Here is a 17,915-nt window from a genome sequence, read left to right as displayed (position 1 = left end):
TTAATAAGGTAAAAAAGAAATAAGACAAAAAAGAAGCCACTAAACACTATAAAATACTGGACAAAAATTAAATTAATAGACGGTAAAGAAAAAAAGAAAGATGGAAGCCTGGAAAGGCAAATAGGGAAAGAATGAAAAGCTTGGGGAGGGAGGGCAATAAACAGGTAAGTAATGAGGAGGAACGAGATTAGCAGCGTGGAGGAACAGGTGATTGGTGCTGGCGGTGACAGCACGAGGCGGGGAGGGATGGTGTGGGCCAGATGAAAGACACGAGGGGCGGAAGGCATCTTTTGGCGTGGCCTTATTGTGTACGGAGCGTGATTGAAAGGGTGGCGGAGGAGGTGCTTACTGCATTGGCGGAAGAGGATGAAGTGAGGTGAGAGAGAGAGAGAGAGAGAGAGAGAGAGAGGAGAGAGAGGATGAGAGAGGAGAGAGAGCGAGAGAGAGAGAGAGGAGGAGAGAGACGAGAGAGAGAGAGAGAGAGAGGAGAGGAGAGAGAGAGAAACACACCCACACACACGCACATAACTGGAAGAGGAAGAGAAAAAAGGAGGGAAATAAAGGACAAACGGAAGATAGAAAATAGAACGAAAGAAAACAGAGACTATCAAACACAGAAAAAGATAAGATAGTCTGTGATAAACATGCAATATAAAGGTGGGAGGAGTAGATGGACTCAAATTGTTTAGGAGGCAACCAGACAGACAGAGAAACAAAGAATGCAGCTTAATTACAAACAAAGCAGAGTTGTTTCATACCATCTCATAGCAATCTAACTTAGTGTATATAACTAACACCATTATAATAATAATAGTAATAATAATAATAATAATAATAATAATAATAATAATAATAATAATAATAATAGTAATAATAATAATAATAATGACAATAATAATAATAATAATAATAATAATAATAATAATAATAATAATAATAATGAGCTCAAAAATATCAAAGAAAATACATCAGAGCTCATTTTTTTCTTTAATTTTCAACGCACGTAATAATGTAAGGATCCAGTTCTTTTTGTAATGGATTTAAATTAGACTTTTCCCTTAATTAGAGCGAAGCGAAGCTGTGCTGGCTTCGAAAAATTACCAGATTAGCACCGAGTCAGCGCGGAGAGGAAAAAGAGGAGTAAAGTTAAAGCGAAAATAAAAAATCGTATAGTTAAATAACATCTTTTTGTTTTATCTCATTGTCTTGCGTAGTATCTATTACGAAGAATTCACATTCAAGATGTAGGTTTTATTTGAGTGTGTTACTGGAAAATAATTTGAGCAGGTGAGGATAAATAAGCACACCTGGGAGACGGGAGACATGGTTTATGAGGTGTGAGGAACAGGGAAAACTGAGATTAAAACTACGGTAAACTCACCACAGGAAAAGGGACGGAGGAGAGTAGACTGAAAAGGAGCAAAAAAGAAAAAAAAGGAAAGAACGAAGCACATGTAGAAAAACAAAATAGAAGAATTGAATGGGAGAGTAAGGAAAGAAAAAATTACTCAAGGAAAGGAGAAAATGCATGAAAATAGTTAATTAGATGTAGAAAAGGGATACATTTGCTTGGTTAGGGAAATAAAAAGGGAAAATAATAAGGAAAAAGAAGAAAGAAGTAAGAAAGTTTACCCGGAAAACAAGGAAAGTAAAGTGGGAATCATCAGGGAGGGAAGAGAAGAAATCACCTGGCGAGGAGAGAAGGGAAATTTACCGGAATGCAAAAGAAAAGAAAAAAAGTGAGGGTTAAATCAACTGAAAAAGAAGATGGGGAAGAAAGTATTTAGAGAGAGAGAGAGAGAGAGAGAGAGAGAGAGAGAGAGAGAGAGAGAGAGAGAGAGAGAGTGTGTGTGTGGGTGTGTGTGTGTGTGTGTGTGTGTGTGTGTGTGTGTGTGTGTGTGTGTGTGTGTGTGTGTGGTAGGGAGGGAGGAGCAAGCAAAACAGACAGACTGATTGACTGAGACAAAGATAAACAGGCAGAAAGGAACGAAGACAAACAGACTGACAGACAGACATATAAATAAACACGCAGATAGGAAAGACTTTTGAACAGAGAGGAGGAGGCAGTAGACACCTGCCGAAACGATAATTACTCCCAGTGAGGTCTAAAGCACTGTTCAGGGGGTGCTGTGAACTTATCATTAAACCCAGCTGTGACCTCACTGAACGTTTCCCTTTGTGTCTCACAACACAAGGGGGCAGTCACAGCCTGCCCTCTAAAGACAACTCTCCACACAAAACTACAAGCACCTAATAACACACACACCCTTCACTCAAAAATTTTAAAATCATGGCGACTCCTACACCAGCCTCGGAGTCCCCATCTGGGGAGGGGACCATAAATGTCCCCAGGTCGGACTGCCTTTCTGTCGACGACCCTAAGTGTCTTGACACCCCCCCTCAACTTTTTCTTCATTAACTTCTGCAACATTCGCGGTCTAAGATCTAATTTTCAATCTGTAGAACACCACCTCTCCTCTTCTAAACCCCATCTTCTTTTCCTCACTGAAACTCAGGTGTCTGAGGCAACTGACAGTAGCCCCTTTTCTGTTCCCTCCTACTTTCTCTAATCCTCATTTTCGATCCAAAGCTGGATGTTGCGTTTATGTGCGCAATGACTTAACCTGCTCTCGTGCCCACGCTCTTGAATCTTCCGAGTTTTCCACCATCTGACTACGACTACAGAGTCACTCTCATACTAAATTTATCTGTGCTGTATACCTCTCACCTAACTCCTCTGACTATAAGAAATTCTTTGACTACTTAACTTCCAAAGTGGAGCACATTCTGACCCTCTTCCCTTTTGCAGAGATCTCCATTCTTGGAGACTTCAATGTTCACCACCAGCTTTGGCTTTCCTCTCCCTTCACTGACCATCCTGGTGAACTAGCCTACAACTTTGCTATCCTCCATGACCTAGAGCAATTGGCGCAACACCCTACTCGTATTCCTGACCGTCTTGGAGATACGCCCAACATTCTTGACCTTTTCCTGACCTCTAATCCTTCTGCTTATGCTGTCACCCTTTCTTCTCCGTTGGGCTCCTCCGATCACAATCTCATATCTTTATCTTGTCTTATCACTCCAATCCCTCCTCAGGATCCCCCTAAGCGAAGGTGCCCCTGGCGTTTTGCCTCTGCTAGTTGGGGGGACCTGAGGAGGTATTTTGCTGATTTTCCTTGGAATGACTACTGCTTCCGTGTCAGAGACCCGTCTTTGTGTGCTGAGCGCATAACAGAGGTGATAGTGTCTGGCATGGAGACGTACATTCCTCACTCTTTTTCTCGTTCTAAACCTTCTAAACCTTGGTTTAACACAGCTTGTTCTCGTGCTATACATGATAGATAGGTGGCCCACAAAAGGTACTTAAGCCTTCCATCACCAGAATCTCATGCACTTTATATTTCTGCCCGGAACCATGCCAAGTCTGTTCTCCAACTAGCCAAAAACTCCTTCATTTACAGAAAATGTCAAAACCTTTCAAGATCTAGCTCCCCTCGTGATTTCTGGCATCTAGCCAAAAATATCTCCAGTAACTTTGCTTCTTCTTCTTTCCCTCCTCTACTTCAACCAGATGGCACCACTGCTATCACATCTATTTCTAAAGCTGAACTCTTTGCTCAAACCTTTGCTAAAAACTCTACCTTGGACGATTCTGGGCTTGTTCCTTCCTCTCCTCCACCCTCTGACTACTTCATGCCACCTATTAAAATTCTTCGCAATGATGTTTTCCATGCCCTCGCTGGCCTAAACCCTCGGAAGGCTTATGGACCTGATGGGGTCCCTCCTATTGTTCTCCGAAACTGTGCCTCCGTGCTTGCACCTTGCCTAGTCAAACTCTTTCAGCTCTTCTGTCAACATCTACCTTTCCTTCATGCTGGAAGTTTGCCTAACTTCAACCTGTTCCTAAAAAAGGGTGACCGCTCCAATCCCTCAAACTACCGTCCTATTGCTTTAATTTCCTGCTTATCTAAAGTTTTTGAATCTATCCTCAACAGGAAGATTCTTAAACATCTATCACTTCACAACCTTCTATCTGATCGCCAGTATGGGCTCCGTCAAGGTGGTGATCTTCTGGCTTTCCTTACTGAGTCTTGGTCATCCTCTTTTAGAGATTTTGGCGAAACTTTTGCTGTTGCCTTTGACATATCAAAAGCTTTTGATAGAGTCTGGCACAAAGCTTTGATTTCCAAACTACCCTCCTACGGTTTCTATCCTTCTCTCTGTAACTTCATCTCAAGTTTCCTTTCTGACCGTTCTATTGCTGCTGTGGTAGACGGTCACTGTTCTTCTCCTAAATCTATTAACAGTGGTGTTCTTCAGGGTTCTGTCCTGTCATCCATTCTCTTCTTATTATTCATTATTGATCTTCTAAACCAAACTTCTTGTCCTATCCACTCCTACGCTGATGATACCACCCTGCACTTTTCCACGTCTTTTCATAGACGTCCAACCCTTCAGGAGGTAAACATATCACGCAGGGAAGCCACAGAACGCCTAACTTCTGATCTTTCTAAAATTTCTGATTGGGGCAGAGCAAACTTGGTATTGTTCAATGTCTCAAAAACTCAATTCCTCCATCTATCAACTCGACACAACCTTCCAGACAACTATCCCCTCTTCTTCAATGACACTCAACTGTCCCCCTCTTCTACACTGAACATCCTCGGTTTGTCCTTTACTTATAATCTGAACTGGAAACTTCACATCTCATCTCTAGCTAAAACAGCTTCTATGAAGTTAGTTGTTCTGAGGCGTCTCCGCCAGTTTTTCTCACCCCCCCAGCTGCTAACTCTGTACAAGGGCCTTATCCGTCCATGTATGGAGTGTGCTTCACATGTCTGGCGGGATTCCACTCATACTGCTCTTCTAGACAGGGTGGAATCAAAAGCTTTTCGTCTCATCAACTCCTCTCCTCTAACTGACTGTCTTCAGCCTCTCTCTCACCGCCGCAATGTTGCATATCTAGCTGTTTTCTACCGCTATTTTCATGCTAACTGCTCTTCTGATCTTGCTAACTACATGCCTCCCCTCCTTCCGCGGCCTCGCTGCACAAGACTTTCTTCTTTCTCTCACCCCTATTCTGTCCACCTCTCTAACGCAAGAGTTAACCAGTATTCTCAATCATTCATCCCTTTCTCTGGTAAACTCTGGAACTCCCTGCCTGCTTCTGTATTTCCACCTTCCTATGGCTTGAATTCCTTCAAGAGGGAGGTTTCAAGACACTTATCCACCAATTTTTGACCACTGCTTTGACCCTTTTATGGGACTGGCATTTCAGTGGGCATTTTTTTTATCAAATTTATTTTACAAAATTTATCTGAGAAAGTAAAAGCTATGTTGAGAAATCAGAGAGAGAGAGAGGAGAAGAGAGAGAGAGAGAGAGAGAGAGAGAGAGAGAGAGAGAGAGAGAGAGAGAAAAAAAAATATATGGTTTTAATGAAAAAGAGAAGCTGTGTAGGTCTGAAATATACATGCTAGTAATTTGGAACTTTTTTCTCTTTCTTTGACGCCCATCATTTTTCTTATGTTTGTTCCATTGTGGCAGAAGACCTTGCGGTGGGCAACACTGAAATATTCCCCATCTTCTGTTGAATTTTTTTGTGTCTTTCTTTTCTCCTGTTTGTGGTTTATTGCTGATTTTTTTCTGTCGGAAAAAATACATTGAAAGCAGCATTTTTTTTTTTTTTTTTTTTTTTGTGTGTGTGTGTTTTTTTGTGTGTGTGTGTGTGTGTGTGTGTGTGAGAGAGAGAGAGAGAGAGAGCAATTGGACTTGTGTATATTTGAAGAAGAAAACTCTTTGGTATAACTGCACATGATTGTTGTTTCAGTATATAAATCAAATACATTTTAAGAATTCTCTCTCTCTCTCTCTCTCTCTCTCTCTCTCTCTCTCTCTCTCTCTCTCTCTCTCTCTCTCTCTCTCTCTCTCTCTCTCTCTCTCTCTCTCTCTCTCTCTCTCTCTCTCTCTCTCTCTCTCTCTCTCTCTCTCTCTCTCTCTCTCTCTCTCTCTCTCTCTCTCTCTCTCTCTCTCTCTCTCTCTCTCTCTCTCTCCTTATATCCAATTGTTTACTAACATTTCAGCCTCACATTTCTGATCGTATTATATCCCTCCCAGTCTTCTCACCCACTCCTCACCTTTGTGCTATTTCCTCAGTCGCAGCTTTCCTTCTTTTTCACGGATTCTCTCTCTTCACCGTTCTCTTTCTTCCTTTTCTTCCCTTTCCCTCCGCTTCCAAACCCTCCTCTCCATTGCTGCAAGACCTCCTTTTGATACGCCATTATGAAACACGTGGATGGTAACGCGTATCTCTCTTTGCCACTGCAGGGGCGCGTGCTGGAGTTGCGGGTGGGTCGTGGTGATGTGTTCTCTTGATGTACTGTACTATCCCCTCAAATCCTTGAACGTATTTTGGAAACACAGCTTTGTTGCTTTTTCTTTTTCTTTTTGTCTTTTTGTTGTCTTTTTTGTGACAGTGTAGAAGTTCGAGTTGTTGGAAATGTTTTCCTTTTATTTATATCCTTAAAATCAATAAATCAATGTTTTGTCTACTTTAGTGTTTTTTTTTTATTATTATTATTCGTATCCTTTGTCTTCATATTTTTTTTTCCTTTGTGGGGTCATTTTTTCTCTCCTTGCTTAAGACTCCCGATGGTTACGGAAAAAATTTTCTGTGAACATTACTACTTCATATTTCACTTTTTCTTCCTCATTCTCTTTGACCCTCCGCATCTTTTCAGCGTTTATGTTTTCTTGTTCTAGAATTTTAGTTGATTAAAACTAAATTTCCTTTAAAACTAATATTTCCTTTAAATATGTTTTTATTTACTTATATATTTTCCCATTGTTCTCTTTTTTCTCCTTGGCCGTCCAGAAACTTTCTTACCTGTTTGTTGAACGCTGGTGAAAAACGTCTGTTTGTCGGCCAATTTAGCGATGATAAAAGTCTGAAGTGCCCGTCACAACAACATGGTTTTTTTCGGGGAAGAGGGGCAGGACGGAGGAGGAACAACGTAAGGGATTAGAGGACAGAAGCGGCGGGCGCAACTTTGGTGGGGGAAGTATGTCCCTAGACGAACACCAGTACTCGACAAGACACTGACTCTGAACGAGAGAGAAAGAGAGAGAAAGAGAAGGTGGGTGGGGCGGTGACAAACTTATATAACGGTCTCAGCAAATGAGGAACATTAGAAAATAAAAACGAGAGTACTGGAATTATTAAAAAAATACAATATGAAGAAGGTAAAAAAAAAATCTGCAAACAGAGTGAACAACTAAAAATGGAAAGCTTACAAACTTGAATGTTGTTAAATTGTATTGACTTTTATGAAGAGGTTGCAATACGGAACACATTGAGGTGATCTTGACTAAGTTGAAAACCTTGATGTTGACGCTGATAATAAAAGTGATGTATACAATAAAATTTAAAAGAATCTCTAGTCCGAATAAGTATGAAATATGTGCATCACAGATAATGGACATGCTGTGGTTGCCTTCTTGCATGAGTTAGTTTGCAATATTGACTACAATATCCACCACCGTATTTGAGTGACCTAGTACTCTCACGTTTAACCCCTTCAGTGTCAGACATTATTCTTTTTTCATAATCACCTGTAACTTTTTTAGAAACTTATTTTGTACAACAGTCTCTTGAATAGTTCTGTAACCTTGAAAACACAAAATTTAACTTACTCTCTTTGTTTTATTTTATTTTTTTTATTGTGTCCATGCAAACATTATCTTACAATGTTGTAAATTTAAACAAAGGGTAAATATAGGAGTAAAGCACTAAAAAATACATATTAGAACACCTGGACAGAAATTACCTAATCATTCTGGATATGATAGTGTGTGTGTGTGTGTGTGTGTGTGTGTGGTGTGTGTGTGTGTGTGTGTGTGTGTGTGTGTGTGTGTGTGTGTGTGTGTGTGTGTGTGTTGCGTGTGTGTGTGTGTGTGTGTGTGTGTGTGTGTGGCACTAGAGATGAAAATTAGGAGCTTACAGAGATCTACAACTTTCACGCCTGAATAAAAGTTTTCGTAGGCATTGTTGTGCAGCTCAATACTTGTTGTGCAGGTGATGGTGGTGGGGTTGATGGTGGGTAGTTGTGGTAACCGAGAGAAGGAAGTCTGGCTTCCCCTGGGCTTCATTAATCTGTTATTGGATGCTAGTGTTCTGTAGTTTTGTTTGCCTTTTCAGTTCCTCATTTTTTATTGTTCTCGTTTATTTATTTTTTTTTATAATTCTTGTGATGATGGCAGCAGCAGTAGCAGCACCACCACCACTACTACTACTACTACTACTACTACCACTACTACTACTACTGATACTACTACTACTACTACTACTACTACTACTACTACTAATAATAATAATAATAATAATAATAATAATAATAATAATGCTACTACTAATAATAGTACTATTTCCTTGGTAGCTAACTGCTCCACAGACAGAAGAGTTAATGACGACGACGACGATGATGATGATGATGATGATGATGATGATGATGATGATGATGATGATGATGATGATGATGATGATAAACTACTGATGAAATGGGAAAAAACACGGCAAGAAAAACAGTATCAATATATATATATATATATATATATATATATATATATATATATATATTATATATATATATATATATATATATATATATATATATATATATATATTATATATTATATATATAAAAAGGAACGAAAGAGAAAGAGGAGAAGGCTGCTTGTGAAGGAGACGGAGCGGCAATTCCATATCCTTTTGGGAGAAACCTAAAAGAAATAACCACCTTGCCATAGTTCGCAGATAATTTTCACGGTGTGGCGGCAGGAGAGGGAGGAGACGAGTGGCGGGCGTGAAGGATCGTTAAGGAGCGTGTCTGCAATATTGGAGGTGCCTTAATTGATCCTGAGCGGCGTTAACACCTTATTTCCCAAAGTACCGTACCCCCACTCCTGCTGAGCCGTACCTTCCACCACCCACGTTTTCTTTTTTGTCAATCAAGAGACGAGATAATTGGAAGTGGACGAATGCTGTCATCATTTCTCCTCAGCATCAAGGCTCCTTAAAAGCTCTCAAGGCCATGCGAGTGATATAAGGAGTTTGAAGAGTAACATTATAATTATTCGAATTAGACGGATATAGCAATTTGTTTTCTACATCACCCTGAGCCAGTTAGGTTAGGTTAAGATAAGTTAGATTAAGTTATAAGGGCATTGGTATAGGGTTCAAAAACTGTGCCTTTTAGTGGAGAGTCACGTTCCTCACTAGTGCGCTATTGAGAAGTAGAAAGTAGTTTCGATAGGGAATATTCTAGTGATTTTAAAACTAACCGGTGATAAGATATGTAAGCATGGAAGAAACTTGTACTCTCCTCTCTCTCTCTCTCTCTCTCTCTCTCTCTCTCTCTCCTCTCTCTCTCTCTCCTCTCTCTCTCTCCTCTCTCTCTCTCTCTCTCGTTCCCTGATATTTCTATCGTAGCGTCGTGGGCAGCCGTGCATTCTGGTATTTTGTCGGCTTCTCCTCTGTTGTTTCTCCTCCTCCTCCTCCTCCTCCTCCTCCTCCTCCTCCTCCTCCTCCTCCTCCTCCTCTTAGAGGTGGGCAGATGAATGGCGTTAGTGGAGTAAATAAAAGAGACATTGAAAAACTAGAAAAAGATACAGCGCAGAGTCACAAAGATGATTCCAAGATTGCGCAATAAGCCGTATGAGGAACGACTGGAAGCACTAAACCTATTTAGTTTAACAAAGCGCAGGATAAGAGGAGACCTAATTGAAGTGTTCAAAATTTTCAAAGGATATAGTAGCATTGATGCACATAAATATTTTACCATTGATCATTCTAACTTAACAAGAAATAATGGATTCAAGATTATACCCAAACGTTTTAAATCACATGAGGCCAAACATTTTTTTCTTTAATCGTATAGTAAATATATGGAATAAACTTCCTGCCGAAATTGTGAACAGCAATACTATTGAATCATTCAAAAATAAAATAGACAAATATTTAAAAGCAAATCCCCAACAAGCTCTCTTCTTGTCCGAGTAATGACTAAATTCACTCTTATATTACAGACACCCGTTTTAATATAAATTGTATTAACTTTCAGATAGGCGTATAGAGTTCACCGTAGGGTGAATAGTAGAACTTCCTTTCATCCTTTCCTATGAAAATTCTATGTCAGTTTTTGCATACTGCATGGTACTTTTCCCAACTATTTCCATGCCAGCGCAAGCTGGAGGGAGTGGTGGGTGGGGAGGAGCCTTCTGCTGTGCTGTCCTGTCTCTCTTCCCTGTAGCTAGTTAGAAGTAGTTACCAAACAGCCTTGCAAGGACCAAAAGGTCTGTTGCTGTGTGGCTTTCCTTTGTATTCCTTTGTATTCCTTCTCCTCCTCCTCCTCCTCCTCCTCCTCCTCCTCCTCCTCCTCCTCCTCCTCCTCCTCCTCCTCCTCCTCCTCCTCCTCCTCCTCCTACTACTACTACTACTACTACTACCACTACTACTACTACTACTACTACTACTCCTACTCCTACTATTACTACTACTACTACTGTTTTTTCCCATCCTCTAGTTTCTCCTAACCTTCCTCTTCGTCTCATTTTTTTTTCCTCTTACTTCTCTTCTTTCTCCCCATTGCTCTATCCCACACTCCTCCTCCTCCTCCTCCTCCTCCTCTTCTTCTTCTTGTGGCAGATACCACGTCTTCGTGTTGTCTTCACCGGCATATTATTTTTCTTCTCCCAAACGACCTGGAGGTGAGACTAATATCGACCAAACAAACAACTCTTGGAACTTGGGCGAGTGTTTTTTATCTTCATTGCTCTTGGTTAAAGGAGGAGGAGATGGAGAGAGAGAGAGAGAGAGAGAGAGAGAGAGAGAGAGAGAGAGAGAGAGAGAGAGAGAGAGAGAGAGAGAGAGAGAGAGAGAGAGAGAGAGAGAGAGAGAGAGACTGAAGTGAGGAAAAGTGGAAGGGAGAGCAGGAAGGCCAGGAAAGGAAAGAGAAAAAAAAATTGAAGGGGGATTGAAAGAAAGAGAGAGAAGTGGGATGGGATGAGAGGGATAGAGAGGAGAGAGGTTGCAGGAATAGGAAAGGATATAAGACTGAGAGGATAGGAAAGGAAAGGAGAAAGGATGTGAGGGATAGGAAAGAATGAAAGAGAGACGATGGGAAAAAAAAAGCTGACGGAAAAAAAGAAGATAGAGAGAGAGAGAGAGAGAGAGAGAGAGAGAGAGAGAGAGAGAGAGAGAGAGAGAGAGAGAGAAGGTATGTTTCTTAGAGGTGGGCAGATGAATGGCGTTAATGGAGTAAATAAAAGAATGGAAACTGTAAAGATGTACCGCCTATCACACACCGCAGCTGGAGTGCGTGTCTTCAATTGAATGTTTACCCTAACATAATTTTCTCCCGTAGCTGCGGAGGAAGACGCCCTCAAGGGAACTTGTTTTTCATTCTTTTTTTTTTTTGTGTATACAAGATGGAAGCATTGTTGTGTGTGGTTTTCCTTTTACTTTTAGTACTTGGGAAATAGTAATACTAGTAGAAGGCGAAAAATATGAATCACAATAGAGTTGTAATGAAAATGGTGATGGTGCCGGTAGCAGCAGCAGCAGCAGCAGCAGGCAGTAGCAGTAGTAGCAGGCAGCAGCAGCAGTAGTAGTAGTAGTAGTAGTAGTAGTAGTAGTAGTAGTAGTAGTAGTAGTAGTAGAAGTAGTAGTAGTAGCAGTATTAGTAGTTGTAGTAATAGTAGTAGTAGTAGTAGTAGTAGTAGTAGTAGTAGTAGTAGTAGTAGTAGTAGGCAGAAGAGGAAGAGGAGGAGGAGAAAGAGCATTGGTATTAGTAGTAGTAGTGGTGGTTAAGGAGCTTTTGATAGTGATTGATAAAGTAATGTTTTTGCTGTCACACATAGTTGTAGGTAATAATCATAGCAACAGTGGCAGAAGTGGTCGTTGAAATATTAGTAACTCTCTCTCTCTCTCTCTCTCTCTCTCTCTCTCTCGTAGTCAGGATGGCCGAGCGGTCCAAGGCGCTGCGTTCAGGTCGCAGTCCGGTCTTCCGGGCGTGGGTTCGAATCCCACTCCTGACAATACCTTTATAAATCTAAAATCGCATTGTGTTAAGGCGGCGTGCTGAGATGGGTAAAGAAGTGGTTAAATAACCGTAAACAATGAGTAGTAATAAATGGAAAAGCATGCAAGTGGACTAACGTAACCAGTAATCAGTTTTAGGACCTGTTCTCTTCCTTGTTTAGAAAAACGATATAAATGAGGGTGTTACCAGTGTAGGTTCACTCGAGGTATATCCAGAAATCGGGATCACCGCATGCGTGAATGGCATGCCAAATGTACGGTTCGATGCCTCATTTGCCCCCCTGCCGTCATGGAGTGAGCATCTCCCTGCTGCTCTGAGGATGAGTTCGGTAAATAATATAATTATTCGGCTCATGGTTTCTTAAGATGGTTTGAATATTCAGATACATTATTTTCGTGTCTAATGCTATTGTTCTTACAATTTTATGTGATTTTCGTTGCTTCATTTAAATCTTCTTTTCGGTTTCCAGTGGATCACACTCGAAAAGGGATAAATTCGCTTGTAAACACGATCACCTCTGCTCCTTCGCCATGTTTAGTTTATAAGCGAATTCGTCCCTTATCGAGTGTGGTCCATTGGAAACTAGAAGAAGACTTTATTGAGCCAACGAAGATCACATAAAATGTAAGAACTCGATAGACCTTGAGTGAACCTACACCGTAGTCGCTAATGAACAAGTAAAAAATGCAGAACAATCTAAACAAGTTGTCAGAGTGGGGCAAACCTGGCAAATCAGTTTTAATGCAGATAAATGCAAAGTGCTTCACATAGGGTATCGAAATGAGAAAGCGAAGTATATTATGAATGGTACTCAACTTAAAAGTGTAGATAGCGAAATTGATTTTCGAGTAATGATATTTAGCAGCCTAAAACCTGGCTAACAATGGTCAAAAGTCGTAAAGAAGGCAAACAAAATAATTGGATTAATCGGCAGATCTTTTGAATATAAATCTAAATATACGATCCTCACTTTGTATAACTCCTTGGTCTATCTCCTTTTAGAATATTGCATTCAAGCATGGTGTTCCTGTTACCAGAAAGACAAAGATAAATTAGAACGAGTTCAGCGTAGAGCAACAAAATTGATGCCAGACTTAAGAAACAAATCATACGAACAGCCTCTTAAAGAATTACATATATTTCCATTAACAAAAGTAAGACCAAAGAGACGACTTAATACAGGTGTTTGAAATTATCAAAGGCATTGATAACATGGACTGTAATAAATATTTCACGGTAGATTTTTCAAATTACACGCGAGGGAACGGTTGCAAAATTGTTGGGAAATCCTTCAGCTCTCATAAATAAAAAAAGTTACTTTTCCATCGTGTCGTGAATCTGTGGAATGACCTTCCTCGAAACGTGATAGACTGCAACACCGTAGAGACTTTTAAACGCCGTCTTTATAAATATTTTGCCTCAAATCCGCTGTTAACAGCGTTTTTCTAGAGATTAACTTCCTTGTCTCCAGAAAATTGGGACACCTCATTCCATCTATTTTCATTCTTTCCTCTAAAATTTCCTTCAGGGTTTTACTTCTCTAGCCACGAAAGGTATTTATTTCCGACCTGTTACCTGCATGCCAGAGAGAATGGAGGGTGGGAAGAGTCTTCTGCTTTGTTGTCATCTCTCTCTCTCTCTCTCTCTCTCTCTCTCTCTCTCTCTCTCTCTCTCTCTCTCTCTCTCTCTCTCTCTCTCTCTCTCTCTCTCTCTCTCTCTCTCTCTCTCTCTTTCTGTGTGTGTGTGTGTGTGTGTGTGTGTGTGTGTGTGTGTGTGTGTGTGTGTGTGTGTGTGTGTGATCACAAGCCAACATCCTCGACACACACCGTTCCCTCAGAGTTCACACAAAACTTGACACGTTATTTTCGCAACGCGTTCAGAGGCAGCGAGATTATACATCAACACGAGACACGGGAAGAAGTTCCTTAGCTAATAGACACACAGCTCCCCTTCATCCGGTACACTTAACTCTCCTAGACGTACTCGAGGCGGTCTCTACCTTTCCTCGCAGTGGCAGTTTCACATCAGGGAGGAAGAGTGCATTAGTATATCAGGAGCTAGAGTACCCCTCGTATAAAAGTTTCGTCATCTGAACTCCCGAGACGGAGGAGGTAAAAGCATCCAATAAGATCCCTGCCTTTTGTGCCAAGTCAGTTTTCCGCCTTTACGATTATGACGCTTGATTCCCCGATGTCTGAACGCTGGGTGCGGCGAGACGTGTGTAAGGCACTTGGTGAGGTACGGGCGAGTACATGATATCTGGATAGCATTCTCATTGCCAGGTGTAAGTTATGATTGGGGAGGTAAGGTGAGGTTTGAGATAGAGATATTATAAAATTTCATCGATACTGGAGGTACTTAACTGTTTTCATATAATTTTTCCTATCTCCTGAATACTGAGCGGGGCTGTGAAATTATATTTGGTATTCTTAAGCGCTTTGTTCTCTCATAAGGGATATTTTCAGTTAACAAGAATTCTCTCGAAAGTGTTTTTTTTTTTTTTGCTTTTCTTGTTTTTTCTCTCTTAATGAAACGTGAAAACACTCATGAAAGTTCTGTTAACTTCCGGCAAAATGTATTATAATAACTAATCCCCAAAACGTTTAAAAATACGGGCTTATGAAGCTAAAATTATTAGTTTGATGTAAAAAAATAATCATCATACAAAATCTTTTTCTTTTACTTTTTTTGGGAGGGTCTATGAAATAACCTGAAAATATTAATATAACAAGTAATAATAATAAGAGGTACACTATCTCCAGATACGTAGTAATGATGGTAATGCCTCATTCTTACCTGTACCACTCAGGTAAACTCCCACCATAAATCTTAGAAACTACCAGGATAGATGAGCGAGGGGAAGGAGAGGAGGAAGAGGATTTACAGCAGGCCGAAGGAGAAAGAATGAAGGGACAGGAAAGGGTGGTATGGAAAGCAAATGGACGTGGTGAAGGAGGAAGAAGAAAGGGAAGAGGAAGAGGAGGAACTGAGTCTTTGATATTAATTTTGAAGAATACCTAAGATGAAAGCTTGAGTGATCGAGGCAAATGAAGGACACGGGTGGGAAATAACACACACACACACACACACACACACACACACACACACGATATCATATGAAACGCACCTCTCATCCTTTCCATTAAGCGTGAGAAATCTTCGTACTCTCGCGCGCGCGCGCGCGCGCGCGTGTGTGTGTGTGTGTGTGTGTGTGTGTGTGTGTGTGTGTGTGTGTGTGTGTGTGTGTGTGTGTGTGTGTGTGTGTGTGTGTGTGAGTGGTAAAAGCTTCTATGTGTAAATCGTACCTGATGTTTCTTTTCATACCAAGACAGTACTCTCTCTCTCTCTCTCTCTCTCTCTCTCTCTCTCTCTCTCTCTCTCTCTCTCTCTCTCTCTCTCTCTCTCTCTCTCTCTCTCTCTCTCTCTGTTCCTTCATCTTCCTTTTCTAATAATAAATGATGTCTGTGTTTTTAATAAAATAGTCAAAATCATTAACTCCTCCTCTTTATCCTTCTTTCTCCTGCTTCACCTATTATGCTCCTCCTCCTCCTTCTCCTCCTCCTCCTCCTCCTCCTCCTCCTCCTCCTCCTCCTCCTCCTCCTCCTCCTCCTCCTTTTCGTCCTCTACACACACAAAAAAAAATCTTTTATTGCATTTTTGTATTTCCCATTTTTCATTTCTGGTTGCATCACGATGTAATTTTTTCTTCTATGTGTGTGTATGTGTGTGTGTGTGTGTGTGTGTGTGTGTGTGTGTGTGTGTGTGTGTGTGTGTGGTGTTCTTCGAATCTCCACTATTCCTAAAGAAAAAAAAAAAGAAAAAACACAAAAAAACTAAACATTGCTATACAAACATAGACTTGCACTTCATATTCTTTAATAGGCGGATTGGTTTAAATAATACTGCTGTTGTTTTTTTTTATGGTTTATTTAATTATTATTCAAATATTTATATATATTTGTAGAGTTGTTCAATATTCACTTATTTTTTATATGTACAAACGTGCACCAACATCGTGAAGAGAGTCATGGCTGGCAAAGGAAGGAAACTCGGCCCTTCCTTCACTTTTTTCTCCTCTCTTCGTTTATATTCCTCTCCTGTCAGCCGTCTGTTGGAGAGTTTGTGTAGTTGTGTGTGTTTCTTGCATGGTGGCTGGCTGTCAGTCTTCATCTCTTAGTTTTTGCCTCCATTCCGTCACTTCTTTCTTACTTCTCCCTCTCCGCCCTCTTCTTCTCTCCCCCTGCCTATGTCTTCTACGTGCATACGTCTTCCCTTCTTCTTTTCCTCTTCCTTCCTCACTCCCTGCAATAGTTCCTGAGGTATTTTCGTTATGCAGTGAAAAGTCTCTTGGTATTTTGCTCTTTTGTCTTTCATCTGTACTCCCTTTCCCTTCCACTCGGTCTTTGTCTTTCCGTATGTTTGTTCCTTTCTGCATGTGTGTGTGTCTCTCTCTCTCTCTCTCTCTCTCTCTCTCTCTCTCTCTCTCTCTCTCTCTCTCTCTCTCTCTCCGGTACAATGCCTGATAACTGGAAGGTCGTTAACGTAACTGCGATTTAAAAAAAAAAAAAGGCAGTAAACCTTCACCATGCAATTAACCTCAGTCGTAAGCAAAATGTTAGAAACACTTATAAGAGACAAATTTGTTAACCACTTAGAGGAAAACAAACAACTTAAAAATACTCAACACGGCTTCCGAAACAAACGCTCTTGTTTGACGAACCTCTTAGACTTCTACGATATTCTGAACTAGTATGACGAGAGTAAAGTGGTAGATATAATATATCTTCATTTTCACAAGGCCTTCAACAAAGTCCCTCACAAACGTTTACTGATTAAATTAAAATCACACGATATCCAAGGTAACGTGTTGAGATTGGTAGAAAACTGGTTAAACAACCGTAAATAAATGAAAAAAGCATCCAAGTGGACTAACGTAACCAGCGGAGTGCCATAGGGATCAGTCTTAGGACCTGTTCTCTTCTTTGTTTTATGGAAACGACATAGATGAGGGTGTTACCGGTATAATATCGAAGTTTGCTGATGGCACCAAAATAGCGAATTCTGTAGTCTCTAACGAACAAGTAACAGAAATGCAGAATAATCTAGACAGATTTTCAGATTGGGCACAAACCTGGCAAATGAGTTTAAATGCAGATGAGTGTAAAGTGCTTCACATAGGGTATCAAAACGAGAAAGCAAAATACTCGTATATTTCGAATGGTGCTCAATTCAAAAGTGTAGACAGCGAAACTGATTTAAGAGTAACAATATCGAGTAGCCTAAAACGTAGCTGACAATGTTCAGAAGTAGTAAAGAAGGCAAACAAAATAATCGGTTTAATTGGCAGATTATTTCATCTATTTATTTTATATATATATATATATATATATATATATATATATATATATATATATATATATATATATATATATATATATATATATATATATATATATATATATATATAAAATAAATAAATGAAATAATCTGCCAATTAAACCGATTATTTTGTTTATAAGGATACAATCCTCACTTTATATAACTGTAGTCCGTCCCCTTTTGGAATATTGCGTTCAAGCATGGTGCTCCTGTTACCAAAAAAGACATTGATCAATTAGAACGAGTTCAGCATAGAGTAACAGAAATGATGCCAAGCCTAAGAAACAAATCATACGAAGAGCGTCTTAAATAATTAAATTTAACACGAAGAAGGCTAAGAGGCGACTTAATACATGTGTTTAAAATCATCAAAGGCGTTGATAATATGGACTGCAGTAAATATTTCACGATAGACCTTTCAAATTACACGCGAGAAA

At 40.1% G+C, this 17,915-nt stretch overlaps 1 long non-coding RNA gene and 1 other non-coding gene across 2 annotated transcripts in view; both read left to right on the top strand.

Annotated features, from left to right (window-relative positions):
- LOC135103983 (uncharacterized) overlaps positions 1–6,420 on the top strand; it is a 374,035-nt gene extending 367,615 nt beyond the window's left edge. Inside the window, exon 6 of the long non-coding RNA XR_010270261.1 lies at positions 6,329–6,420. This is a non-coding gene — a long non-coding RNA (uncharacterized LOC135103983). The remainder of the gene's footprint in view (positions 1–6,328) is intronic.
- Positions 6,421–12,010: 5,590 nt separating this feature from the next.
- Positions 12,011–12,094, top strand: Trnal-cag (transfer RNA leucine (anticodon CAG)). The gene has a single exon. It is a non-coding gene; the product is annotated as a tRNA-Leu (tRNA).
- Positions 12,095–17,915: the final 5,821 nt, after the last annotated feature.

Source organism: Scylla paramamosain, chromosome 10, assembly GCF_035594125.1.
Source record: "Scylla paramamosain isolate STU-SP2022 chromosome 10, ASM3559412v1, whole genome shotgun sequence".
Lineage (NCBI taxonomy): Eukaryota > Metazoa > Arthropoda > Malacostraca > Decapoda > Portunidae > Scylla > Scylla paramamosain.
The sequence above is the reverse complement of the archived record's forward strand: the minus strand, read 5'-3'. Positions and strand labels throughout refer to the sequence as shown.